Source organism: Phalacrocorax carbo, unplaced genomic scaffold (genome assembly GCF_963921805.1).
Source record: "Phalacrocorax carbo unplaced genomic scaffold, bPhaCar2.1 SCAFFOLD_116, whole genome shotgun sequence".
Taxonomy (NCBI): Eukaryota; Metazoa; Chordata; class Aves; order Suliformes; family Phalacrocoracidae; genus Phalacrocorax; species Phalacrocorax carbo.
Genome location: NW_026990451.1, coordinates 75989 through 102516, shown reverse-complemented (window position 1 = coordinate 102516; position 26528 = coordinate 75989). Strand labels below are relative to the sequence as shown.

The following is a 26528-nucleotide window of genomic DNA, read 5'->3' as shown; positions in this document are numbered from 1 at the left end:
GAGCAAGCAGCTCCCTGGTGCAGAGTTGCCAGCTGGGGCTAAACCACGGCACGCGCTTGTCCGCGTTTGGCAGGAAAGGGACCGTCCGTCGCCTGGCTCCTGGAGCGACAGGCTGCTGGGCAGAGGGGGAGGCCACCAAAGGTGAGGAGCAGGGCACAGGACAGTAGGAAGAGAGAAGAGAAGAGCGGCAGCCGGCTGGACGGGGGCGGGGGGGCGTGTGTGCGTGTAGTGAGAAGGCACGAGGCAGGGAACAGGACGGCCAGAGAAGGACAGGGAGCCTGACGGAGGTGGAGATACAAGCAGCAGAGAGAGGGGAAGAGAGGCAGCAGAAAGAGGGGGGAAGAGCAGGACACAGACCAACAAAGAAGGAAGAGGAGCAGGCTGGAGACGCACAAAGAACCTGGGGCAGGCAGCACGACAGCGAGGGAGGAAAGAAGAATAGGGGCAGGAAGCTGGACCGAGCGCGATGGAGACAGACAAGACAAGCGACAAGAACAGGGCAGAAAGGGAAGAATGAAGCCACGGGGACAGGGAGCCGAGACAGCCAACAACGGAGGGAAGGGGCCGGGGAGGGAACACCACAAAACAAACCATGGGGCTACGTGGTACAGAGCACGAGAAGGCAGAGAATTAAGAATTAGGGACAGGGAGCCAGAGAAACAACAACAAAAAAAAACACCCAAAACAAAGGGAGATGGGGAGCAAAAGGAATCGCAATGCGTACAGAAAGGAGAGAGAAACAATTCTAAAACAGGGTCACGGGGAAGCCAGAGACAGCAAGATGGAGAAAGGACAAAAGCTACAGGCTACAGGGCAGAGAGGGAAGAATTAATGAATAGACACAGAGAGCTGGGCAGAAAGAGATGGAGAAAGGCTGAAGATCACACGGCCAACAGGGAAGAGAGAAGAGAGGGAGGAATTTTCAAAACAGGGGCAAGAAGCCAGAGAGAGGGAGAGAGGCGCAACAATAAAATGGGGACAGGCCACAGGGCGGCGAGGAGGGAATCGATGAATAAGAACAGGAGACCAAAGAGAACACAATGTAGAATGGAAAAAAGGAACAGCGGCCTACAGGGAAGGAGGAATTAAAGATCAGGCACTGGGAGGCAGACAGAGACACATGAAGAAACAAGTAGGAAAAAAAAAAAAAAAAAACACACAACGGCAATGGGCTACAAAGACAGACAGAGAGGGAAGAAATAAAACATAGCAGCAAGGAGCTGGACAGAGAGAGATGAGGACAAACAAATAGCACGGGTCTACGTGACAGAGAACGTGGAATTAGAACACAGAGAGGGGGAGCCGGACAGAGAGAGAGGCCGAGAGAAAAATCTAGACGGGCTACGGCGGGCAGAGGCAGGAATTAAAACCTAGGGACAGGGAGCTGGACAGAGGGGACGGAGATCACAGGGAACAGCGGCGGGTGCAGGAAGAACAGGAATTCAAGAATAGGGAAAGGGAGCTGGACAGAGAAGAACTCAGGCAGGCAAGTAACAGTAGCAGGGTACAGAGCAGAGCAGACGAACTAAAAAGCGCGGCGGGAGCGTTGAGGCAGACAGAGAGAGATTAAGAAAAAAGTCACGGGCTACGTGGCAAAGCAGGAGGAACTCAGAAACGGGGATGGCAACCAAGGGAGAGTGAGCTGGTGAAGGATAACGGGTATTCAAAGTGAGGGACGGGGAGCTGGGAAAAGCGAGGCAGAGAAAAACAGAATCACAGAGAGAATCACACAAAGCCAAAAAAGAAGAAACTGAACAACAGGAACAGGTGTAACCAAAGCGATGAAATCAACCAACCAGAGACGGTGTTCCATTACGGGAACACGGAGCGTACGAATCAGCGCATCTGTCGATCTGCATTTTAGTCCCTAGGCGATCGTTAATGTCAGCAGAACAACAGACAACGTGCTTCTGTCAGAAAAGGATGACAAAACGCGGTTTCGTGTAGCGCACTGAGAAAACTAGCCAAGACTGCCAAGATTAAGAGCCAAGAAGGTAAAAGGCAATTCTGGCAGGGGGAGATCGCGACCACCGACTCACGGACCACCACCGAGCCTGCGCAGTGATTTACATACGGAACGAGCCAGTTTGTACCGATCAGTAGACAGGACGATAATGAATATGTATGAATACGTAAAATTTTGATCTACAAATTCTACGGGAAAGGTGTGTGAGGTACGCACGCCAGGAGAAGCGATCCCCCGTGCATCTGGCGCCGTGAATAAAGAACGCCTGCTCTTTAATACTAAATCGGCGTTGAGGAGTTGTTTCCGATTTTACCGCGTTTTTCGGTAACACACGGAGTCAGACCAAGAGGGCCAGAGAAAGACAAAATACCGACAGGCTACAGAACAGAGCAGGAGGAATAAAAAAATAAAAACGGAGCCAGAGCCAGGCAGAGAGAGGCGGAGAAAGAACAAGTAGCCACAGGCTACAGGACAGAGAGAGGGAGGCCTGAAAAGACGGGGAGGCAGGGAGCCACTCAGAGCGAGATGGAGAAAGAAGGGGCGGGGGGGCGCCAAAAAAAAAAAATAAAAAAATTTTGCAGCAGGTAAGGAAAGAGAGGGGGCCAGGGGGGAGAGACAGGGAGGGCCCAGGACGCACAAGAGAGGCAACGGGGCCCCAGTGGCCCAGGACTCACCGCGACTCTCGCTCTCAGCGCTGCTGGCACAATTTAGCCGTTCAGATGCTTCTTTCCCCTCCTCTCCGCCCTGCCTCTTCTGCAGCTCCAGACTCTAGGCCGTCCTCCACCTAAAGAGGATACATGGGTGTCTTACCGCTCTTACGAGATGAGGCTTCCTAGGCACGTAGCCTAGCTCGCTCGTGCACTACACGCCCGTACCCAACTCCCGGTTACGCGTACAGACCCTGCGGTGCACGTTGGTGGCCTGGCCCGCTGCGGGCTACGAAGGGGGATCCTCCCTCCCTCACCTGCAGGGACAGGCTCTCTCTTGCCTGCGGCAGGAAGGCAGCTGGCAGCCAGAGCGCCTTCAGTTTCTTCTGCTTTACCTTTCGTTGGCGTCTCCAGCTTCAGCCGAGGCAGCTCCTGTCCACAGCCGGGAAGGGCTCTGTGTGTCCCTTTTCGCCCCCGCGCTGCGAGGATGGCAACACCGGGCAGAGAGAAGCCACGCAAGCCTGAGACGGCTGCAGTCAACGGCATCCCCGGGGGAAGGACAGACAACCACGTCCTCAGCACGGTCTCTGGGAGAGGGAAAGAAGAAACAGCGACCGTCATTACCGTCGATCGACCCTGGCCAAAGCCCCTCCTTGCGCAGGGGCTTCTGGACACACCGCCCCTTCCCCGCGCTACTGCTAAGGGCCCCTGCGCCGAGGGGGAATCCAGTGCGCTCGAGGGCCGGCTCGCTGCCTTCACGACAGGGCCTGGGGGCGGCCAAGGGCTACGCAGCACGCTTCAGGGGAGGTGCCGGGGCTGGGGGCAGGCGCACGGGGCAAGGGGGGGGCCAGGGGAGGCTGAGCGGGAGCTCCGGTGAGCCGGGGAGGCGGCGGCCATCATCTGCGCCCTGGGCAGGGGGAAAAGGTCCTCCTCCTTTCCCTCTTCCCTTCTGTCAGCTCCCGGGGAACTCACCGCTTCTCGGGGAGCGGCCGCACCTGGAAGCCCCCAGAAATCAACACGAATCCAACCCCAAAAATACACCGCGCCTACCGTACGCGGCACGGCCGCCCGGCACCCGAGCGCCGGAACACCGCGCCTCCCGCCGCGCCCCGGCGAGCCACGTGACAGGGCCGGCAGCCACTGCGCCAGGACTACAGCTCCCGGCATGCTCTGCGCCACAACACGGCCGCCCGGCAGCCCCCCGCCGCAAGGACTACAGCTCCCGCCATGCTCTGCGCCACAACATGGCCGCCCGGCAGCCCCCCGCCGCAAGGACTACAGCTCCCGGCATGCTCTGCGCCACAACACGGCCGCCCGGCAGCCCCCCGCCGCAAGGACTACAGCTCCCGGCACGCTCTGCGCCACAACACGGCCGCCCGGCAGCCCCCCGCCACAAGGACTACAGCTCCCGGCATGCTCTGCGCCACAACACGGCCGCCCGGCAGCCCCCCGCCACAAGGACTACAGCTCCCGCCATGCTCTGCGCCACAACATGGCCGCCCGGCAGCCCCCCGCCACAAGGACTACAGCTCCCGCCATGCTCTGCGCCACAACATGGCCGCCCGGCAGCCCCCCGCCGCAAGGACTACAGCTCCCGCCATGCTCTGCGCCACAACACGGCCGCCCGCCCAGCCGCCACACGCACCACCACAGCTCCCGCCACGCCGCGAGCCCGCCCTCCCCGCTCTCTCACCCTGCGGGGCACCGTCCCTCCCGCCGATGCACCCGGAAGCCCCACCGAGCCCTCAGCACAGCCTCGCTCTCCCCACCGCCCGCTCCGACCCGCCGCTGCCCCGCCGCAGCCCTCCTCGGGGCTTGACCCGGCACGCAGCGGCCCCCCACCCAGCCCCCGCTCACCTCCTCCCTCGCTACACTCGCAGCCCGCTGACGCTCGGCCACAGCTCCGCTCCGCCCCGCCCTCGGCTCACACTGGCCCCCCGGAGCAGGGCACCACCCCTTTTCCAGCGAGGAGCCGGCACCGCCAGCCCCACTGCCCGCACCTGGGGCTCCTCCAGCCAGACCCCGCCCACAGCTGAGGCGCAGCAGCAACGGGGGGCCCCCTCCCCTCACCCCCACAGTGCACCACCTCCTCCCCCGGGCTCCATCACAGCCCCTTGCCCCACGCCAAGGGAGCGCAAACGCAGCCCTCAGGCCAAAGGAGAGGGCAGCTGTTGGTGCAGGCGCGCACGTAACAAGTCCCAGGAGCGATTCGTGGCTCAGGGTCCCCAACGCTCCCCCTGCCCCAAGGCCACCTCGGCCGCCGTTGCCGCAGCCACACGGAGCTGGTGGTGGCTGGGATAGTGCTCATTTTCTCCACAGTAGCTAGGAAGGGATACGTTTTGGATTTATGCTCAAAACACCGTTAATAATGTAGAGATGTTTTGGTTCTTGCTGAGCACTGCTTCCACAGTCAGGGCCTCTTCTGGTTCTCTCACTGCCCCACCAGCAAGTAGGCTGGGACAGCTGGGAAAGCTTTCCCAGCTAACTGACCAAAGGGATATTCCATACCATTTGACATCATGCTCAGCACACGCAGCTGGGGGAAGAAGGGGGAGTCCTTGGGGGGGGGGGGGGGTACGGCATTTCTCTCCCTAAGTAACCATGACACATGACAGAGCCCTGCTTTCCCAGAGGTGGCTCAACACCTGCCCGCCGAAAAGGAGGAGTGAATTAATTCCTTGCTTTGCTTCCACGCACAGCTTTTGCTTTACCTATTAAACAGTCTTGATCTCAGCCCATGATTTTTCTCACTTTTACCCTTCCAGCTCTCTCCCCCAGCCCACTGAGGGTGGAGCGAGCAAGCAGCTCCCTGGTGCAGAGTTGCCAGCTGGGGCTAAACCACGGCACGCGCTTGTCCGCGTTTGGCAGGAAAGGGACCGTCCGTCGCCTGGCTCCTGGAGCGACAGGCTGCTGGGCAGAGGGGGAGGCCACCAAAGGTGAGGAGCAGGGCACAGGACAGTAGGAAGAGAGAAGAGAAGAGCGGCAGCCGGCTGGACGGGGGCGGGGGGGCGTGTGTGCGTGTAGTGAGAAGGCACGAGGCAGGGAACAGGACGGCCAGAGAAGGACAGGGAGCCTGACGGAGGTGGAGATACAAGCAGCAGAGAGAGGGGAAGAGAGGCAGCAGAAAGAGGGGGGAAGAGCAGGACACAGACCAACAAAGAAGGAAGAGGAGCAGGCTGGAGACGCACAAAGAACCTGGGGCAGGCAGCACGACAGCGAGGGAGGAAAGAAGAATAGGGGCAGGAAGCTGGACCGAGCGCGATGGAGACAGACAAGACAAGCGACAAGAACAGGGCAGAAAGGGAAGAATGAAGCCACGGGGACAGGGAGCCGAGACAGCCAACAACGGAGGGAAGGGGCCGGGGAGGGAACACCACAAAACAAACCATGGGGCTACGTGGTACAGAGCACGAGAAGGCAGAGAATTAAGAATTAGGGACAGGGAGCCAGAGAAACAACAACAAAAAAAAACACCCAAAACAAAGGGAGATGGGGAGCAAAAGGAATCGCAATGCGTACAGAAAGGAGAGAGAAACAATTCTAAAACAGGGTCACGGGGAAGCCAGAGACAGCAAGATGGAGAAAGGACAAAAGCTACAGGCTACAGGGCAGAGAGGGAAGAATTAATGAATAGACACAGAGAGCTGGGCAGAAAGAGATGGAGAAAGGCTGAAGATCACACGGCCAACAGGGAAGAGAGAAGAGAGGGAGGAATTTTCAAAACAGGGGCAAGAAGCCAGAGAGAGGGAGAGAGGCGCAACAATAAAATGGGGACAGGCCACAGGGCGGCGAGGAGGGAATCGATGAATAAGAACAGGAGACCAAAGAGAACACAATGTAGAATGGAAAAAAGGAACAGCGGCCTACAGGGAAGGAGGAATTAAAGATCAGGCACTGGGAGGCAGACAGAGACACATGAAGAAACAAGTAGGAAAAAAAAAAAAAAAAAACACACAACGGCAATGGGCTACAAAGACAGACAGAGAGGGAAGAAATAAAACATAGCAGCAAGGAGCTGGACAGAGAGAGATGAGGACAAACAAATAGCACGGGTCTACGTGACAGAGAACGTGGAATTAGAACACAGAGAGGGGGAGCCGGACAGAGAGAGAGGCCGAGAGAAAAATCTAGACGGGCTACGGCGGGCAGAGGCAGGAATTAAAACCTAGGGACAGGGAGCTGGACAGAGGGGACGGAGATCACAGGGAACAGCGGCGGGTGCAGGAAGAACAGGAATTCAAGAATAGGGAAAGGGAGCTGGACAGAGAAGAACTCAGGCAGGCAAGTAACAGTAGCAGGGTACAGAGCAGAGCAGACGAACTAAAAAGCGCGGCGGGAGCGTTGAGGCAGACAGAGAGAGATTAAGAAAAAAGTCACGGGCTACGTGGCAAAGCAGGAGGAACTCAGAAACGGGGATGGCAACCAAGGGAGAGTGAGCTGGTGAAGGATAACGGGTATTCAAAGTGAGGGACGGGGAGCTGGGAAAAGCGAGGCAGAGAAAAACAGAATCACAGAGAGAATCACACAAAGCCAAAAAAGAAGAAACTGAACAACAGGAACAGGTGTAACCAAAGCGATGAAATCAACCAACCAGAGACGGTGTTCCATTACGGGAACACGGAGCGTACGAATCAGCGCATCTGTCGATCTGCATTTTAGTCCCTAGGCGATCGTTAATGTCAGCAGAACAACAGACAACGTGCTTCTGTCAGAAAAGGATGACAAAACGCGGTTTCGTGTAGCGCACTGAGAAAACTAGCCAAGACTGCCAAGATTAAGAGCCAAGAAGGTAAAAGGCAATTCTGGCAGGGGGAGATCGCGACCACCGACTCACGGACCACCACCGAGCCTGCGCAGTGATTTACATACGGAACGAGCCAGTTTGTACCGATCAGTAGACAGGACGATAATGAATATGTATGAATACGTAAAATTTTGATCTACAAATTCTACGGGAAAGGTGTGTGAGGTACGCACGCCAGGAGAAGCGATCCCCCGTGCATCTGGCGCCGTGAATAAAGAACGCCTGCTCTTTAATACTAAATCGGCGTTGAGGAGTTGTTTCCGATTTTACCGCGTTTTTCGGTAACACACGGAGTCAGACCAAGAGGGCCAGAGAAAGACAAAATACCGACAGGCTACAGAACAGAGCAGGAGGAATAAAAAAATAAAAACGGAGCCAGAGCCAGGCAGAGAGAGGCGGAGAAAGAACAAGTAGCCACAGGCTACAGGACAGAGAGAGGGAGGCCTGAAAAGACGGGGAGGCAGGGAGCCACTCAGAGCGAGATGGAGAAAGAAGGGGCGGGGGGGCGCCAAAAAAAAAAAATAAAAAAATTTTGCAGCAGGTAAGGAAAGAGAGGGGGCCAGGGGGGAGAGACAGGGAGGGCCCAGGACGCACAAGAGAGGCAACGGGGCCCCAGTGGCCCAGGACTCACCGCGACTCTCGCTCTCAGCGCTGCTGGCACAATTTAGCCGTTCAGATGCTTCTTTCCCCTCCTCTCCGCCCTGCCTCTTCTGCAGCTCCAGACTCTAGGCCGTCCTCCACCTAAAGAGGATACATGGGTGTCTTACCGCTCTTACGAGATGAGGCTTCCTAGGCACGTAGCCTAGCTCGCTCGTGCACTACACGCCCGTACCCAACTCCCGGTTACGCGTACAGACCCTGCGGTGCACGTTGGTGGCCTGGCCCGCTGCGGGCTACGAAGGGGGATCCTCCCTCCCTCACCTGCAGGGACAGGCTCTCTCTTGCCTGCGGCAGGAAGGCAGCTGGCAGCCAGAGCGCCTTCAGTTTCTTCTGCTTTACCTTTCGTTGGCGTCTCCAGCTTCAGCCGAGGCAGCTCCTGTCCACAGCCGGGAAGGGCTCTGTGTGTCCCTTTTCGCCCCCGCGCTGCGAGGATGGCAACACCGGGCAGAGAGAAGCCACGCAAGCCTGAGACGGCTGCAGTCAACGGCATCCCCGGGGGAAGGACAGACAACCACGTCCTCAGCACGGTCTCTGGGAGAGGGAAAGAAGAAACAGCGACCGTCATTACCGTCGATCGACCCTGGCCAAAGCCCCTCCTTGCGCAGGGGCTTCTGGACACACCGCCCCTTCCCCGCGCTACTGCTAAGGGCCCCTGCGCCGAGGGGGAATCCAGTGCGCTCGAGGGCCGGCTCGCTGCCTTCACGACAGGGCCTGGGGGCGGCCAAGGGCTACGCAGCACGCTTCAGGGGAGGTGCCGGGGCTGGGGGCAGGCGCACGGGGCAAGGGGGGGGCCAGGGGAGGCTGAGCGGGAGCTCCGGTGAGCCGGGGAGGCGGCGGCCATCATCTGCGCCCTGGGCAGGGGGAAAAGGTCCTCCTCCTTTCCCTCTTCCCTTCTGTCAGCTCCCGGGGAACTCACCGCTTCTCGGGGAGCGGCCGCACCTGGAAGCCCCCAGAAATCAACACGAATCCAACCCCAAAAATACACCGCGCCTACCGTACGCGGCACGGCCGCCCGGCACCCGAGCGCCGGAACACCGCGCCTCCCGCCGCGCCCCGGCGAGCCACGTGACAGGGCCGGCAGCCACTGCGCCAGGACTACAGCTCCCGGCATGCTCTGCGCCACAACACGGCCGCCCGGCAGCCCCCCGCCGCAAGGACTACAGCTCCCGCCATGCTCTGCGCCACAACATGGCCGCCCGGCAGCCCCCCGCCGCAAGGACTACAGCTCCCGCCATGCTCTGCGCCACAACACGGCCGCCCGGCAGCCCCCCGCCGCAAGGACTACAGCTCCCGCCATGCTCTGCGCCACAACACGGCCGCCCGGCAGCCCCCGCCGCAAGGACTACAGCTCCCGGCACGCTCTGCGCCACAACACGGCCGCCCGGCAGCCCCCCGCCACAAGGACTACAGCTCCCGGCACGCTCTGCGCCACAACACGGCCGCACGGCAGCCCCCCGCCGCAAGGACTACAGCTCCCGCCATGCTCTGCGCCACAACACGGCCGCCCGCCCAGCCGCCACACGCACCACCACAGCTCCCGCCACGCCGCGAGCCCGCCCTCCCCGCTCTCTCACCCTGCGGGGCACCGTCCCTCCCGCCGATGCACCCGGAAGCCCCACCGAGCCCTCAGCACAGCCTCGCTCTCCCCACCGCCCGCTCCGACCCGCCGCTGCCCCGCCGCAGCCCTCCTCGGGGCTTGACCCGGCACGCAGCGGCCCCCCACCCAGCCCCCGCTCACCTCCTCCCTCGCTACACTCGCAGCCCGCTGACGCTCGGCCACAGCTCCGCTCCGCTCCGCCCTCGGCTCACACTGGCCCCCCGGAGCAGGGCACCACCCCTTTTCCAGCGAGGAGCCGGCACCGCCAGCCCCACTGCCCGCACCTGGGGCTCCTCCAGCCAGACCCCGCCCACAGCTGAGGCGCAGCAGCAACGGGGGGCCCCCTCCCCTCACCCCCACAGTGCACCACCTCCTCCCCCGGGCTCCATCACAGCCCCTTGCCCCACGCCAAGGGAGCGCAAACGCAGCCCTCAGGCCAAAGGAGAGGGCAGCTGTTGGTGCAGGCGCGCACGTAACAAGTCCCAGGAGCGATTCGTGGCTCAGGGTCCCCAACGCTCCCCCTGCCCCAAGGCCACCTCGGCCGCCGTTGCCGCAGCCACACGGAGCTGGTGGTGGCTGGGATAGTGCTCATTTTCTCCACAGTAGCTAGGAAGGGATACGTTTTGGATTTATGCTCAAAACACCGTTAATAATGTAGAGATGTTTTGGTTCTTGCTGAGCACTGCTTCCACAGTCAGGGCCTCTTCTGGTTCTCTCACTGCCCCACCAGCAAGTAGGCTGGGACAGCTGGGAAAGCTTTCCCAGCTAACTGACCAAAGGGATATTCCATACCATTTGACATCATGCTCAGCACACGCAGCTGGGGGAAGAAGGGGGAGTCCTTGGGGGGGGGGGGGGCTACGGCATTTCTCTCCCTAAGTAACCATGACACATGACAGAGCCCTGCTTTCCCAGAGGTGGCTCAACACCTGCCCGCCGAAAAGGAGGAGTGAATTAATTCCTTGCTTTGCTTCCACGCACAGCTTTTGCTTTACCTATTAAACAGTCTTGATCTCAGCCCATGATTTTTCTCACTTTTACCCTTCCAGCTCTCTCCCCCAGCCCACTGAGGGTGGAGCGAGCAAGCAGCTCCCTGGTGCAGAGTTGCCAGCTGGGGCTAAACCACGGCACGCGCTTGTCCGCGTTTGGCAGGAAAGGGACCGTCCGTCGCCTGGCTCCTGGAGCGACAGGCTGCTGGGCAGAGGGGGAGGCCACCAAAGGTGAGGAGCAGGGCACAGGACAGTAGGAAGAGAGAAGAGAAGAGCGGCAGCCGGCTGGACGGGGGCGGGGGGGCGTGTGTGCGTGTAGTGAGAAGGCACGAGGCAGGGAACAGGACGGCCAGAGAAGGACAGGGAGCCTGACGGAGGTGGAGATACAAGCAGCAGAGAGAGGGGAAGAGAGGCAGCAGAAAGAGGGGGGAAGAGCAGGACACAGACCAACAAAGAAGGAAGAGGAGCAGGCTGGAGACGCACAAAGAACCTGGGGCAGGCAGCACGACAGCGAGGGAGGAAAGAAGAATAGGGGCAGGAAGCTGGACCGAGCGCGATGGAGACAGACAAGACAAGCGACAAGAACAGGGCAGAAAGGGAAGAATGAAGCCACGGGGACAGGGAGCCGAGACAGCCAACAACGGAGGGAAGGGGCCGGGGAGGGAACACCACAAAACAAACCATGGGGCTACGTGGTACAGAGCACGAGAAGGCAGAGAATTAAGAATTAGGGACAGGGAGCCAGAGAAACAACAACAAAAAAAAACACCCAAAACAAAGGGAGATGGGGAGCAAAAGGAATCGCAATGCGTACAGAAAGGAGAGAGAAACAATTCTAAAACAGGGTCACGGGGAAGCCAGAGACAGCAAGATGGAGAAAGGACAAAAGCTACAGGCTACAGGGCAGAGAGGGAAGAATTAATGAATAGACACAGAGAGCTGGGCAGAAAGAGATGGAGAAAGGCTGAAGATCACACGGCCAACAGGGAAGAGAGAAGAGAGGGAGGAATTTTCAAAACAGGGGCAAGAAGCCAGAGAGAGGGAGAGAGGCGCAACAATAAAATGGGGACAAGCCACAGGGCGGCGAGGAGGGAATCGATGAATAAGAACAGGAGACCAAAGAGAACACAATGTAGAATGGAAAAAAGGAACAGCGGCCTACAGGGAAGGAGGAATTAAAGATCAGGCACTGGGAGGCAGACAGAGACACATGAAGAAACAAGTAGGAAAAAAAAAAAAAAAAAAAACACACAACGGCAATGGGCTACAAAGACAGACAGAGAGGGAAGAAATAAAACATAGCAGCAAGGAGCTGGACAGAGAGAGATGAGGACAAACAAATAGCACGGGTCTACGTGACAGAGAACGTGGAATTAGAACACAGAGAGGGGGAGCCGGACAGAGAGAGAGGCCGAGAGAAAAATCTAGACGGGCTACGGCGGGCAGAGGCAGGAATTAAAACCTAGGGACAGGGAGCTGGACAGAGGGAGACGGAGATCACAGGGAACAGCGGCGGGTGCAGGAAGAACAGGAATTCAAGAATAGGGAAAGGGAGCTGGACAGAGAAGAACTCAGGCAGGCAAGTAACAGTAGCAGGGTACAGAGCAGAGCAGACGAACTAAAAAGCGCGGCGGGAGCGTTGAGGCAGACAGAGAGAGATTAAGAAAAAAGTCACGGGCTACGTGGCAAAGCAGGAGGAACTCAGAAACGGGGATGGCAACCAAGGGAGAGTGAGCTGGTGAAGGATAACGGGTATTCAAAGTGAGGGACGGGGAGCTGGGAAAAGCGAGGCAGAGAAAAACAGAATCACAGAGAGAATCACACAAAGCCAAAAAAGAAGAAACTGAACAACAGGAACAGGTGTAACCAAAGCGATGAAATCAACCAACCAGAGACGGTGTTCCATTACGGGAACACGGAGCGTACGAATCAGCGCATCTGTCGATCTGCATTTTAGTCCCTAGGCGATCGTTAATGTCAGCAGAACAACAGACAACGTGCTTCTGTCAGAAAAGGATGACAAAACGCGGTTTCGTGTAGCGCACTGAGAAAACTAGCCAAGACTGCCAAGATTAAGAGCCAAGAAGGTAAAAGGCAATTCTGGCAGGGGGAGATCGCGACCACCGACTCACGGACCACCACCGAGCCTGCGCAGTGATTTACATACGGAACGAGCCAGTTTGTACCGATCAGTAGACAGGACGATAATGAATATGTATGAATACGTAAAATTTTGATCTACAAATTCTACGGGAAAGGTGTGTGAGGTACGCACGCCAGGAGAAGCGATCCCCCGTGCATCTGGCGCCGTGAATAAAGAACGCCTGCTCTTTAATACTAAATCGGCGTTGAGGAGTTGTTTCCGATTTTACCGCGTTTTTCGGTAACACACGGAGTCAGACCAAGAGGGCCAGAGAAAGACAAAATACCGACAGGCTACAGAACAGAGCAGGAGGAATAAAAAAATAAAAACGGAGCCAGAGCCAGGCAGAGAGAGGCGGAGAAAGAACAAGTAGCCACAGGCTACAGGACAGAGAGAGGGAGGCCTGAAAAGACGGGGAGGCAGGGAGCCACTCAGAGCGAGATGGAGAAAGAAGGGGCGGGGGGGCGCCAAAAAAAAAAAATAAAAAATTTTGCAGCAGGTAAGGAAAGAGAGGGGGCCAGGGGGGAGAGACAGGGAGGGCCCAGGACGCACAAGAGAGGCAACGGGGCCCCAGTGGCCCAGGACTCACCGCGACTCTCGCTCTCAGCGCTGCTGGCACAATTTAGCCGTTCAGATGCTTCTTTCCCCTCCTCTCCGCCCTGCCTCTTCTGCAGCTCCAGACTCTAGGCCGTCCTCCACCTAAAGAGGATACACGGGTGTCTTACCGCTCTTACGAGATGAGGCTTCCTAGGCACGTAGCCTAGCTCGCTCGTGCACTACACGCCCGTACCCAACTCCCGGTTACGCGTACAGACCCTGCGGTGCACGTTGGTGGCCTGGCCCGCTGCGGGCTACGAAGGGGGATCCTCCCTCCCTCACCTGCAGGGACAGGCTCTCTCTTGCCTGCGGCAGGAAGGCAGCTGGCAGCCAGAGCGCCTTCAGTTTCTTCTGCTTTACCTTTCGTTGGCGTCTCCAGCTTCAGCCGAGGCAGCTCCTGTCCACAGCCGGGAAGGGCTCTGTGTGTCCCTTTTCGCCCCCGCGCTGCGAGGATGGCAACACCGGGCAGAGAGAAGCCACGCAAGCCTGAGACGGCCGCAGTCAACGGCATCCCCGGGGGAAGGACAGACAACCACGTCCTCAGCACGGTCTCTGGGAGAGGGAAAGAAGAAACAGCGACCGTCGTTACCGTCGATCGACCCTGGCCAAAGCCCCTCCTTGCGCAGGGGCTTCTGGACACACCGCCCCTTCCCCGCGCTACTGCTAAGGGCCCCTGCGCCGAGGGGGAATCCAGTGCGCTCGAGGGCCGGCTCGCTGCCTTCACGACAGGGCCTGGGGGCGGCCAAGGGCTACGCAGCACGCTTCAGGGGAGGTGCCGGGGCTGGGGGCAGGCGCACGGGGCAAGGGGGGGCCAGGGGAGGCTGAGCGGGAGCTCTGGTGAGCCGGGGAGGCGGCGGCCATCATCTGCGCCCTGGGCAGGGGGAAAAGGTCCTCCTCCTTTCCCTCTTCCCTTCTGTCAGCTCCCGGGGAACTCACCGCTTCTCGGGGAGCGGCCGCACCTGGAAGCCCCCAGAAATCAACACGAATCCAACCCCAAAAATACACCGCGCCTACCGTACGCGGCACGGCCGCCCGGCACCCGAGCGCCGGAACACCGCGCCTCCCGCCGCGCCCCGGCGAGCCACGTGACAGGGCCGGCAGCCACTGCGCCAGGACTACAGCTCCCGGCACGCTCTGCGCCACAACACGGCCGCCCGGCAGCCCCCCGCCGCAAGGACTACAGCTCCCGGCATGCTCTGCGCCACAACACGGCCGCCCGGCAGCCGCGCGCCGCAAGGACTACAGCTCCCGGCATGCTCTGCGCCACAACATGGCCGCCCGGCAGCCCCCCGCCACAAGGACTACAGCTCCCGGCACGCTCTGCGCCACAACACGGCCGCCCGCCCAGCCGCCACACGCACCACCACAGCTCCCGCCACGCCGCGAGCCCGCCCTCCCCGCTCTCTCACCCTGCGGGGCACCGTCCCTCCCGCCGATGCACCCGGAAGCCCCACCGAGCCCTCAGCACAGCCTCGCTCTCCCCACCGCCCGCTCCGACCCGCCGCTGCCCCGCCGCAGCCCTCCTCGGGGCTTGACCCGGCACGCAGCGGCCCCCCACCCAGCCCCCGCTCACCTCCTCCCTCGCTACACTCGCAGCCCGCTGACGCTCGGCCACAGCTCCGCTCCGCTCCGCCCTCGGCTCACACTGGCCCCCCGGAGCAGGGCACCACCCCTTTTCCAGGGAGGAGCCGGCACCGCCAGCCCCACTGCCCGCACCTGGGGCTCCTCCAGCCAGACCCCGCCCACAGCTGAGGCGCAGCAGCAACGGGGGGCCCCCTCCCCTCACCCCCACAGTGCACCACCTCCTCCCCCGGGCTCCATCACAGCCCCTTGCCCCACGCCAAGGGAGCGCAAACGCAGCCCTCAGGCCAAAGGAGAGGGCAGCTGTTGGTGCAGGCGCGCACGTAACAAGTCCCAGGAGCGATTCGTGGCTCAGGGTCCCCAACGCTCCCCCTGCCCCAAGGCCACCTCGGCCGCCGTTGCCGCAGCCGCACGGAGCTGGTGGTGGCTGGGATAGTGCTCATTTTCTCCACAGTAGCTAGGAAGGGATACGTTTTGGATTTATGCTCAAAACACCGTTAATAATGTAGAGATGTTTTGGTTCTTGCTGAGCACTGCTTCCACAGTCAGGGCCTCTTCTGGTTCTCTCACTGCCCCACCAGCAAGTAGGCTGGGACAGCTGGGAAAGCTTTCCCAGCTAACTGACCAAAGGGATATTCCATACCATTTGACATCATGCTCAGCACACGCAGCTGGGGGAAGAAGGGGGAGTCCTTGGGGGGGGGGGGGGGTACGGCATTTCTCTCCCTAAGTAACCATGACACATGACAGAGCCCTGCTTTCCCAGAGGTGGCTCAACACCTGCCCGCCGAAAAGGAGGAGTGAATTAATTCCTTGCTTTGCTTCCACGCACAGCTTTTGCTTTACCTATTAAACAGTCTTGATCTCAGCCCATGATTTTTCTCACTTTTACCCTTCCAGCTCTCTCCCCCAGCCCACTGAGGGTGGAGCGAGCAAGCAGCTCCCTGGTGCAGAGTTGCCAGCTGGGGCTAAACCACGGCACGCGCTTGTCCGCGTTTGGCAGGAAAGGGACCGTCCGTCGCCTGGCTCCTGGAGCGACAGGCTGCTGGGCAGAGGGGGAGGCCACCAAAGGTGAGGAGCAGGGCACAGGACAGTAGGAAGAGAGAAGAGAAGAGCGGCAGCCGGCTGGACGGGGGCGGGGGGGCGTGTGTGCGTGTAGTGAGAAGGCACGAGGCAGGGAACAGGACGGCCAGAGAAGGACAGGGAGCCTGACGGAGGTGGAGATACAAGCAGCAGAGAGAGGGGAAGAGAGGCAGCAGAAAGAGGGGGGAAGAGCAGGACACAGACCAACAAAGAAGGAAGAGGAGCAGGCTGGAGACGCACAAAGAACCTGGGGCAGGCAGCACGACAGCGAGGGAGGAAAGAAGAATAGGGGCAGGAAGCTGGACCGAGCGCGATGGAGACAGACAAGACAAGCGACAAGAACAGGGCAGAAAGGGAAGAATGAAGCCACGGGGACAGGGAGCCGAGACAGCCAACAACGGAGGGAAGGGGCCGGGGAGGGAACACCACAAAACAAACCATGGGGCTACGTGGTACAGAGCACGAGAAGGCAGAGAATTAAGAATTAGGGACAGGGAGCCAGAGAAACAACAACAAAAAAAAACACCCAAAACAAAGGGAGATGGGGAGCAAAAGGAATCGCAATGCGTACAGAAAGGAGAGAGAAACAATTCTAAAACAGGGTCACGGGGAAGCCAGAGACAGCAAGATGGAGAAAGGACAAAAGCTACAGGCTACAGGGCAGAGAGGGAAGAATTAATGAATAGACACAGAGAGCTGGGCAGAAAGAGATGGAGAAAGGCTGAAGATCACACGGCCAACAGGGAAGAGAGAAGAGAGGGAGGAATTTTCAAAACAGGGGCAAGAAGCCAGAGAGAGGGAGAGAGGCGCAACAATAAAATGGGGACAAGCCACAGGGCGGCGAGGAGGGAATCGATGAATAAGAACAGGAGACCAAAGAGAACACAATGTAGAATGGAAAAAAGGAACAGCGGCCTACAGGGAAGGAGGAATTAAAGATCAGGCACTGGGAGGCAGACAGAGACACATGAAGAAACAAGTAGGAAAAAAAAAAAAAAAAACACACAACGGCAATGGGCTACAAAGACAGACAGAGAGGGAAGAAATAAAACATAGCAGCAAGGAGCTGGACAGAGAGAGATGAGGACAAACAAATAGCACGGGTCTACGTGACAGAGAACGTGGAATTAGAACACAGAGAGGGGGAGCCGGACAGAGAGAGAGGCCGAGAGAAAAATCTAGACGGGCTACGGCGGGCAGAGGCAGGAATTAAAACCTAGGGACAGGGAGCTGGACAGAGGGAGACGGAGATCACAGGGAACAGCGGCGGGTGCAGGAAGAACAGGAATTCAAGAATAGGGAAAGGGAGCTGGACAGAGAAGAACTCAGGCAGGCAAGTAACAGTAGCAGGGTACAGAGCAGAGCAGACGAACTAAAAAGCGCGGCGGGAGCGTTGAGGCAGACAGAGAGAGATTAAGAAAAAAGTCACGGGCTACGTGGCAAAGCAGGAGGAACTCAGAAACGGGGATGGCAACCAAGGGAGAGTGAGCTGGTGAAGGATAACGGGTATTCAAAGTGAGGGACGGGGAGCTGGGAAAAGCGAGGCAGAGAAAAACAGAATCACAGAGAGAATCACACAAAGCCAAAAAAGAAGAAACTGAACAACAGGAACAGGTGTAACCAAAGCGATGAAATCAACCAACCAGAGACGGTGTTCCATTACGGGAACACGGAGCGTACGAATCAGCGCATCTGTCGATCTGCATTTTAGTCCCTAGGCGATCGTTAATGTCAGCAGAACAACAGACAACGTGCTTCTGTCAGAAAAGGATGACAAAACGCGGTTTCGTGTAGCGGACTGAGAAAACTAGCCAAGACTGCCAAGATTAAGAGCCAAGAAGGTAAAAGGCAATTCTGGCAGGGGGAGATCGCGACCACCGACTCACGGACCACCACCGAGCCTGCGCAGTGATTTACATACGGAACGAGCCAGTTTGTACCGATCAGTAGACAGGACGATAATGAATATGTATGAATACGTAAAATTTTGATCTACAAATTCTACGGGAAAGGTGTGTGAGGTACGCACGCCAGGAGGAGCGATCCCCCGTGCATCTGGCGCCGTGAATAAAGAACGCCTGCTCTTTAATACTAGATTGGTGTTGAATAGATATTTCCGATTTTACCGTGTTTTTTGGTAACAGTTTTGGCACCCCAGATGGGAACCTGCTTTTGAATCTCGACGGATCCGCAGGACCGTGGGACCTGCAGCCAGCCCCAAGGAATTCTTGGGGAGAGCTTCCGATCCCCAGGCCAGAGAATTCTGAGAAAGATCCCCTGGACTGAAGTAAACAAGGCATTCGTTTAAGAAGAAACTTAGGTAGAATAATATGTGGCGTTAGCTTCCCACATAGGACAGGATAGTGGGTTTGAGTCCCACAGGCCTGCCCGTAAGGCGCGGCGAAAGCCACGCAGGGTTGGGGCCAAGAGGTACCTCGGTTGGTAAGTCTCTGCTAGGCGAAAGCCTGTGGAGCGGGACCCGAGGGTAGGGGGGTCTTCAACAGGGGGTTGAAGTCTCCAGGGATATCTAGCAGGGGGCTACAGATCCCAGTGGCGGATTCCCAGTGAGACCTCTAACGGGGGTTGGAGTCCCTCTGACTACTATTTGTGATAGTGCACTATCACAACTGCTAGTCGACTGGGAGATGGGAGCATTTCTGAGTAAGAAACCTATCCCACAGAGAACACCTTTGGGATGTACTTTGAAGCACTGGAAAGACATCGGGGGTGATGACCCACTAACTCGGAAACCATTAATTGAATATTGCAATCATTGGTGCCCAACGTATCAATTGGAAGGTGGGCACGAATGGCCAGAACAGGAGACATTGCAATATCATACCATCTTGCAATTAATGTTGTTTTGTAAAAAGGGAAGGCAAATGAGAAGTGGCATATGTTGATTTGTTCTTTACACTGTGGAATCATCCAGCGTGGCAGAAACAGCGTGAGATATGTCCACAGGATTCTACAGCAATGTTTCTGAAAAGAGGAAAATGTGGTGAGAACTTGAAGTGTTGCTCTACTTGTGATACTGGATACTTCACTTGATGGAACTGACAAGAAAATAGTATTGAATACAGCCAGAAGGCAGGTGCAGGGAGCACATGCTAACAGGAATTTACAGAGAACAACGAATAAGAATTTTCCATCTACAAATCCCGAGTGGGACCCTAATCAGCCAGGACCCAGGGGAATGTTGACTAGATGTCAGAGACAGATTTTATTTGGAGTAAGACATGCAATGCCAAAAGCCATAAATTTTGACCCATTTATTAAGTGAGACAAGAATTAAAGGAGTCCCCTTCAGCCTTTATGGAAAGACTGAAGGTGACCACCAGAAAATATACTCATTTGAACCCAGAAAAACACAGAAAAAGCAATTCAGTTGGTCTCTATATTCATAAGACAATCAGCCCCAGATTGGGGGGGGTGGGGGGGGGAGTAAAAAAACCTTCAGAAACTAGAAGAACCTGAATCCAGAGATCTGGGTAAAATGCTTGAAGTAGCTTGGCATGAAGGAGACCAGAGGAATCAACCCTAGCTGAACACCTGGTTACACTGAAGCTAGGGAATGAAGAAATAGAATTTTTGGTAGATACGGGAGCCACTTCTTTGGTATTGAATACACGTAAAGAGAAAGTTGATCATAAACCAGTAGGTGTTGTTAGTGCGACAGGGCAAAGAAAAATTAGCCTTTCTTAGAGCCATTAAAGTTTAAATTGGAGAAGCAATGGGCAACTCACCAGTTTCTGTATATGCCTGAATGTCCACTGCCTCTGTTATGATGAGATCTATTAAGTAAATTAGATGCTCAAGTAACTTTTAAAGATGGAGAGATTAAATTACTAATACCAGAACAGAATCAAAAGCCACAGAGGCGAGAGCGTTTATGTTACAGGATTCCTCCAGGGAGGAACAGGTTCCCGAAGAAGTGGAAAACGTAGTAATTCCTTTGGTTTGAGCGAGCGGAGCTCCGGAGCGACCTAAGCGGGCAGAGCCGGTAAAAGTAACCTTAAAGCCTGGAGCCAAGCCGGTAAGGCAAAAACAATACCGTATTAAGCGAGAGGCTCGAAAAGGATTAGAGAAGTTAATTATAAATTTTTTTCAGAATATGAGCTCTTAGTAGAATGTGAATCAGAATATAGTACTCCTGTGCCGCCAGTAAAGAAATCTAGAGGCAAAGAGTATTAGCTGGTTCACGATTTAAGGGCTATATCTCAGGTGGTCCAAGATCTACATCCGGTAGTAGCTAATCCATACACTTTACTGACCTCTTTTAAAGGAGGAGCATAAATGGTTTACTGTACTAGATTTGAAGGATGCCTTCTTTTGCATACCTCCAGGCATAAAAAGTCAAAGCCTATTTGCTTTGGAATGGGAAAGCCCCACCACAGAATGAAAGACACAGCTAACATGGACCGTACTTCCACAAGGATTTAAAATTAGTCCTACGATATTTGGGACTCAGCTGGCAAGAAAAAAAATTAGAAATATAGAAATGTATAGAAAAAACAGAACCCAGGGAGAGGCATACTGTTACAGAATGCAGACGACATTCTGATAGTGGCAGAAAGTAAAGAATAATGTTTTGAAATTTTTAAATTTTCTGGGCCAAGGAAGATGCGGAGTTTCCAGAAACAAAACCCAAATAGGAGAAGAAGCAGCCATTTATTTAGGATTTGAAATATCTCAGAGACAAAGACAATTAGAAAGTGAAAAGAAAGAAACTATTTGTCAAATTCCCGAACCTTGCGGCCCGAAGGAACTGAGAGCTTTTCTGAAAATAGTGAAATAGCGTCAGCTCTGGATTCTGAACTACAGACTGTATGTAAAACCATTATACGAGGCACTGAAAGAATCAAAGGATAAATATTTAACCTGGACGCCCGGATGCCAAACGGCATTCAAAGAACTGAAAAGAGCCTCAGTGATGGCCCCTGCATTAGGCCTACCCGATTTCGCTAAACCTTTTGAGTTGTTTGTCCACGAAAGACAACATTTAGCCCTTGGAGTGCTGACACAGCGACTGGGAACCTGGAAGAGACCCGTGGGCTACTTCTCCAAACAACTCGACCACGTGAGTAAAAGATGGCCTGGATGTTTACGGGCAGTGGCAACAGCAGCGCTGCCGATCCAGGAAGCCCCAAAGTTAACAATGGGACAAAAGATGACAGTATGTGTCCCGCACATAGCGGTGACTGTTTTAGAACAAAAGGGGGGTCGTTGGCTATCCCTTAGCAGAATGTTGAAATATCAAGTTGTTCTGTTAGAACAAGACCATGTGGAATCGAAGACTACTGCTATACTGAATCCTGCTATGTTTTTAACAACAGAAAACCTTACGGACAATTTCGAACACGATCGCTTGCTAACTATTGAGCAAGTCTATTCCAGCAGACCAGGCCTGAGACACAAACCTCTGGGAAAATCCTGATCTGGAGTTGTTTACAGATGGAAGCAGCTCTGGGCGAGAAGAGAATGGCCGGATATGCTGTCGTTATCACCGCCGAGGGAATGGAGTCAGGGGCGCTGCCTGCGAACACCTCAGCACAGAAAGCAGTATTGGTAGCGTTGAAGCGAGCTCTGCGAATGGCAGAAGGACGAAGGATAAATATCTAGACTGATTCCAAACATGCATTTGGTGTGATCCACGATCATGGAGCTACTGGGAAGGAAAAAGGACTGCCATCAGCCCAAGAATCATTGATACAGCATAAAGAAGACATTCTCCAACTTCCGGAAGACGTGCAGAAACCAAAAGAAGTGGCGGTAAAGCGTTGCAAAGCTCATCGATTCGGCCAGACGGCTGTAAACATAAGCAAACGATTGACAGATAAAGCTGCAAAGAGGACTGCAGAGCAAGGTATCCTTGCACTAGTACCAGTAAAACAGATCGGAATTCCAAAGTTGAAACCGAGATTATTATAATAAATTGGATGAGCAATTAGCAGAACAATTGGAAGCATCACAAAACACAGAGAGATGGTAGGTAACACCAGAAAAACAAGTAATAATAATAACAACCCCACAAGTTATGACAGAACTTGCAAAAGAAAAGCATGAGCAAACACATTAGGGTGTAGATGCTACGGTTTTGAGTTTAAAAGCATCTGTAGCGTGTGTAGGCATGACAAGAATAATTAAACCCATGGTAGCTAAGTGTCCAATCTGTCCTAGAAATAATCCCCTGAACCAAAGGAAACCACCTTTAGGAGTAACAAAACAAAAAATTCTCCCGGAAATTATTAGCAAATTAAGTTCTCTGAGTTACCCAGACAAAATAGATATAGCAGTATTTGTTAGTGATGATGGACAAATTTTCTAGTTGGCCAGAAGCTTTCTCGTGCTGCACCAACAAAGCTAGAGTAGTAGTTAAAATGTTGCTGAAAGAAATAATACCAAGATTTAGAGTGCCAACAGGAATGTCCTCTGGGAGAGGACCACATTTTTTTGCAGAGGTAGTTCAACAAATTAATAAAATTTTGGGTATAAAATGGAACCTGCATATGCCCTAGAGACCACAATCAAGTGAAAACTTTGAGAAGATGAACCAAACACTGAACTGACATAGTGGAATATTATTGATCTAGGATGGAAGTATTGAGAAAATGATTATTTCAAAACTTCCAAAGGGGGGAAATGTAACCAAAGCGATGAAATCAACCAACCAGAGACGGTGTTCCATTACGGGAACACGGAGCATACGAATCAGCGCATCTGTCGATCTGCATTTTAGTCCCTAGGCGATTGTTAATGTCAGCAGAACAACAGACAACGTGCTTCTGTCAGAAAAGGATGACAAAACGCGGTTTCGTGTAGCGCACTGAGAAAACTAGCCAAGACTGCCAAGATTAAGAGCCAAGAAGGTAAAAGGCAATTCTGGCAGGGGGAGATCGCGACCACCGACTCACGGACCACCACCGAGCCTGCGCAGCGATTTACATACGGAACGAGCCAGTTTGTACCGATCAGTAGACAGGACGATAATGAATATGTATGAATACGTAAAATTTTGATCTACAAATTCTACGGGAAAGGTGTGTGAGGTACGCACGCCAGGAGAAGCGATCCCCCGTGCATCTGGCGCCGTGAATAAAGAACGCCTGCTCTTTAATACTAAATCGGCGTTGAGGAGTTGTTTCCGATTTTACCGCGTTTTTCGGTAACACAGGGAGTCAGACCAAGAGGGCCAGAGAAAGACAAAATACCGACAGGCTACAGAACAGAGCAGGAGGAATAAAAAAATAAAAACGGAGCCAGAGCCAGGCAGAGAGAGGCGGAGAAAGAACAAGTAGCCACAGGCTACAGGACAGAGAGAGGGAGGCCTGAAAAGACGGGGAGGCAGGGAGCCACTCAGAGCGAGATGGAGAAAGAAGGGGCGGGGGGGCGCCAAAAAAAAAAAAATTTTGCAGCAGGTAAGGAAAGAGAGGGGGCCAGGGGGGAGAGACAGGGAGGGCCCAGGATGCACAAGAGAGGCAACGGGGCCCCAGTGGCCCAGGACTCACCGCGACTCTCGCTCTCAGCGCTGCTGGCACAATTTAGCCGTTCAGATGCTTCTTTCCCCTCCTCTCCGCCCTGCCTCTTCTGCAGCTCCAGACTCTAGGCCGTCCTCCACCTAAAGAGGATACACGGGTGTCTTACCGCTCTTACGAGATGAGGCTTCCTAGGCACGTAGCGTAGCCTAGCTCGCTCGTGCCGGAGCTGGGGGCAGGAGCACGGGGCAAGGGGGGCCAGGGGAGGCTGAGGGGGAGCTCTGGTGAGCTGGGGAGTCGGCTATCTTCTGCACCCTGGGCAGGGGGAAAAGGTCATCCTCCTCCTCCTCCTTTCCCTCTTCCCTTCTATCAGCTCCTGGGTAACTCCTGGGGCTGCCCTCACCCGCTCGCCTTTAGCATACCAGAAGCCTGCCTCGGCAGGTCGTTTGAAGCTTCCCATCCCACCAGCCCCAGTAGTGCAGGCACACAAGGAGACACCCCTGCACCCACCAAAGGGGCTCGCTCACCTCGCCGGCAGCCCTAGGCCTCACCCGACACAGGGAATCGTGTCCGACACACCACCACGCTGCAGCAGGAGCGGAGGAGGCCTTTCCTTACCAGGAAGCAGCAACGAGCACGGCGGCATCACCTCGCAGGCACCGCAGCATCGCAGGGCTGTCACCTGCGGAGAGAGCAATGGGGATCACAGGGACGCCACCGCGTGTGCGCGGCTCCCGGGCTCAGTACCCAACTCTGGTCGCTGGGCAGCAGCATTATCTGAATTACTCTTCTCGATTAATACCATCCAGAAACCGTAACTTGGCTGCATCCACAGAGCTTCTATTCCTCTGCACCTTTCCCCCTCGCAGCCCCAGCAGCACCGTTCATTGCCTCTGCACCAAACAGCAAAGCGTCTCGAGCATTTCAGTCCTTTCCTCTCGACTGCTTAAAAAAATCTGGTGCTTGCTACTGTCCATGCCACTGCCCCCCCCGCCCATGCCTGAGGGAGGAGAAGCAGCACAGCAAACCTGGGGAACAAGGTTGGGTCCCCCACCCCCGCAGAATAAGCCCCAGGAACTGCTTGTAGGCATGTGGCATCAGGGTTGTGATAGGGTTTTGTTTTGGTTTTCTTTTTTTTCCCCTGCCTTCTTTACATAATGTATTAATTGGGGTTGCTTTTCCAAACTACTGAGTTCTGTGGGGACTTTTTGTGCTTTTACCCTACAAAAAATGGTCATTTTCACTTTCGGTTTTGTGCATGAGAATGGTTGGTGGGTGCTTTTAGGTGGTTGTTCCTTCCCCACCACCACCCTTTTTTTCCCTTTCCAGCTGCACAAATCCAGCTGGAGTTGGCTTTCCCAGAAGCCCCAAGTTGTTTTCTTTCCACCAGAATTCTTTCTGTTTTTTTCACCCCCCATTGCAGACCCAGAGTCAGGGGGTTTGAGGTATTTTTGTGCCCAGGCAGCAGCTCCCAGGCTGCATAAGCAGCCCCACAGGGGGAAGTCCCCGTTTGAGGGAATCGGCCCCAAATTGGGATGGGAAAGTGAAGACAAGGGAAAAAAAAACCTGAATAACCTGAAAAAGAACACCTACTCCAGCCCACCAAGCACCGGTCACCTTGCCTGACTCACCTCCAGGGCCCAGATCACGCTCGGCTCATCGCTTAGCGCCCTCGGATCACAAAAAAAAAGAGTAAAACCCATAATGGAGCCCTATAGCCATCAGTCACATCTTCCCTCCAGTACTACACAGACTCACCTTCTTCCAGCGCTCCCCTGGGCTCTCCTCCGTTGCCCTGCACGACTCATCCACCTGCACCTGGAAAAACAGTGTTACTGAACAAGTCACCTGGAGGCACAGCAACAGCTTAACCATTCCACAGCTCTTGCGCCCCCGTAGGAATACCATCTAGAGCCCAACTACAGCCTGCCGTTAAAGGAAATGCGTTAAATCAAACGTTAAGCCCTCGCACGTACAAGCCGGAACAGCAAACCCACGGCACGCTCGCGCACCCAGGGCGCAGCCCGACGGAGGTCCACGGGCACCTCGCCGGTCTGATGCGGAGCCGCCCAGCATCCCTGCGAGCACAGCTGCAGGCGCAACAGCAGTGTCACCTACACCCATCTCAGCGCGCAGCGCTTCTGAAGCTTTAAGCTGAAAGCCCTACCTTGACCCTTGGCCACACTAGAAGCGAGCCGTGGCTAGGACTCCACAGAAACACAGCAACACAAATTGCACACCCACAGCGGCGACAGCCTTGCAGCTATTTAGACCAGGAACAACAGAGAAAAGTAAAACAGCTTCATCACCCGCACAGGAAAAGCAGCAGACGGAGACAAAGGGTCAGCATTCACAGCCCTTACAGAACACAGGCGTTCTCTCTCCTTCCACTCCTAAACCCATCCCCACTTAGGTCTAAGTATCGCAGCCCTGCTGTGGCAATATCGAGAGCGGGGAACAAGAGCCCTGCCGCCGGCCGTTTGTGCGGCAGGACACAAAAACAGAGGGACATGTTTTGCCACACACAACCCTGAATCTCCTGAAAATTTATGTTTACCAAAAATAGCCATTTGGAACATATTCCCAAAAACATTCGGCAATGAAACGCTTACGTGCTTGACACCCGCACATTTTTGGGGAACTTGCTATTTGCTTCCTGGTTTTGCTGGTCTTCCCTCAGAAGTTCTACCTGCAGCCAAGTTATTCCCACCCGCCCGACCGGTTCAACCGTTCACCTTCCTGGTATTACCAGCACATTGACACAGGCGAGGAACTTAACTGCTCTTCTAAAACTATCCAAATGACAATCACAGCCCTGAAAGAGGAGTGGAAGAGAAGAAAAGGAGAGATCAGGCAGCAAAGATGCCCTGCAGGCTGCTGCCAGCCAACACTGCACTCTTTTGTTAAAGCCACCCCACCCCCCCAAACGCAAAAAAAAAGCCCCATGACTTTGTGGAGTGCGGTTTTTTTTTCTTTTCCGCAGTCC

At 55.3% G+C, this 26528-nt stretch overlaps 1 long non-coding RNA gene across 1 annotated transcript; it reads right to left on the bottom strand.

The window, feature by feature from the left end:
• Nucleotides 1-8420: 8420 nt before the first annotated feature.
• LOC135311224 (uncharacterized) lies at nucleotides 8421-23674 on the bottom strand. Its single transcript, XR_010371016.1, has 4 exons — nucleotides 23576-23674; nucleotides 13764-13955; nucleotides 13396-13505; nucleotides 8421-8608 (listed from the first exon to the last, which is right to left on the bottom strand). It is a non-coding gene; the product is annotated as an uncharacterized LOC135311224 (long non-coding RNA).
• Nucleotides 23675-26528: the final 2854 nt, after the last annotated feature.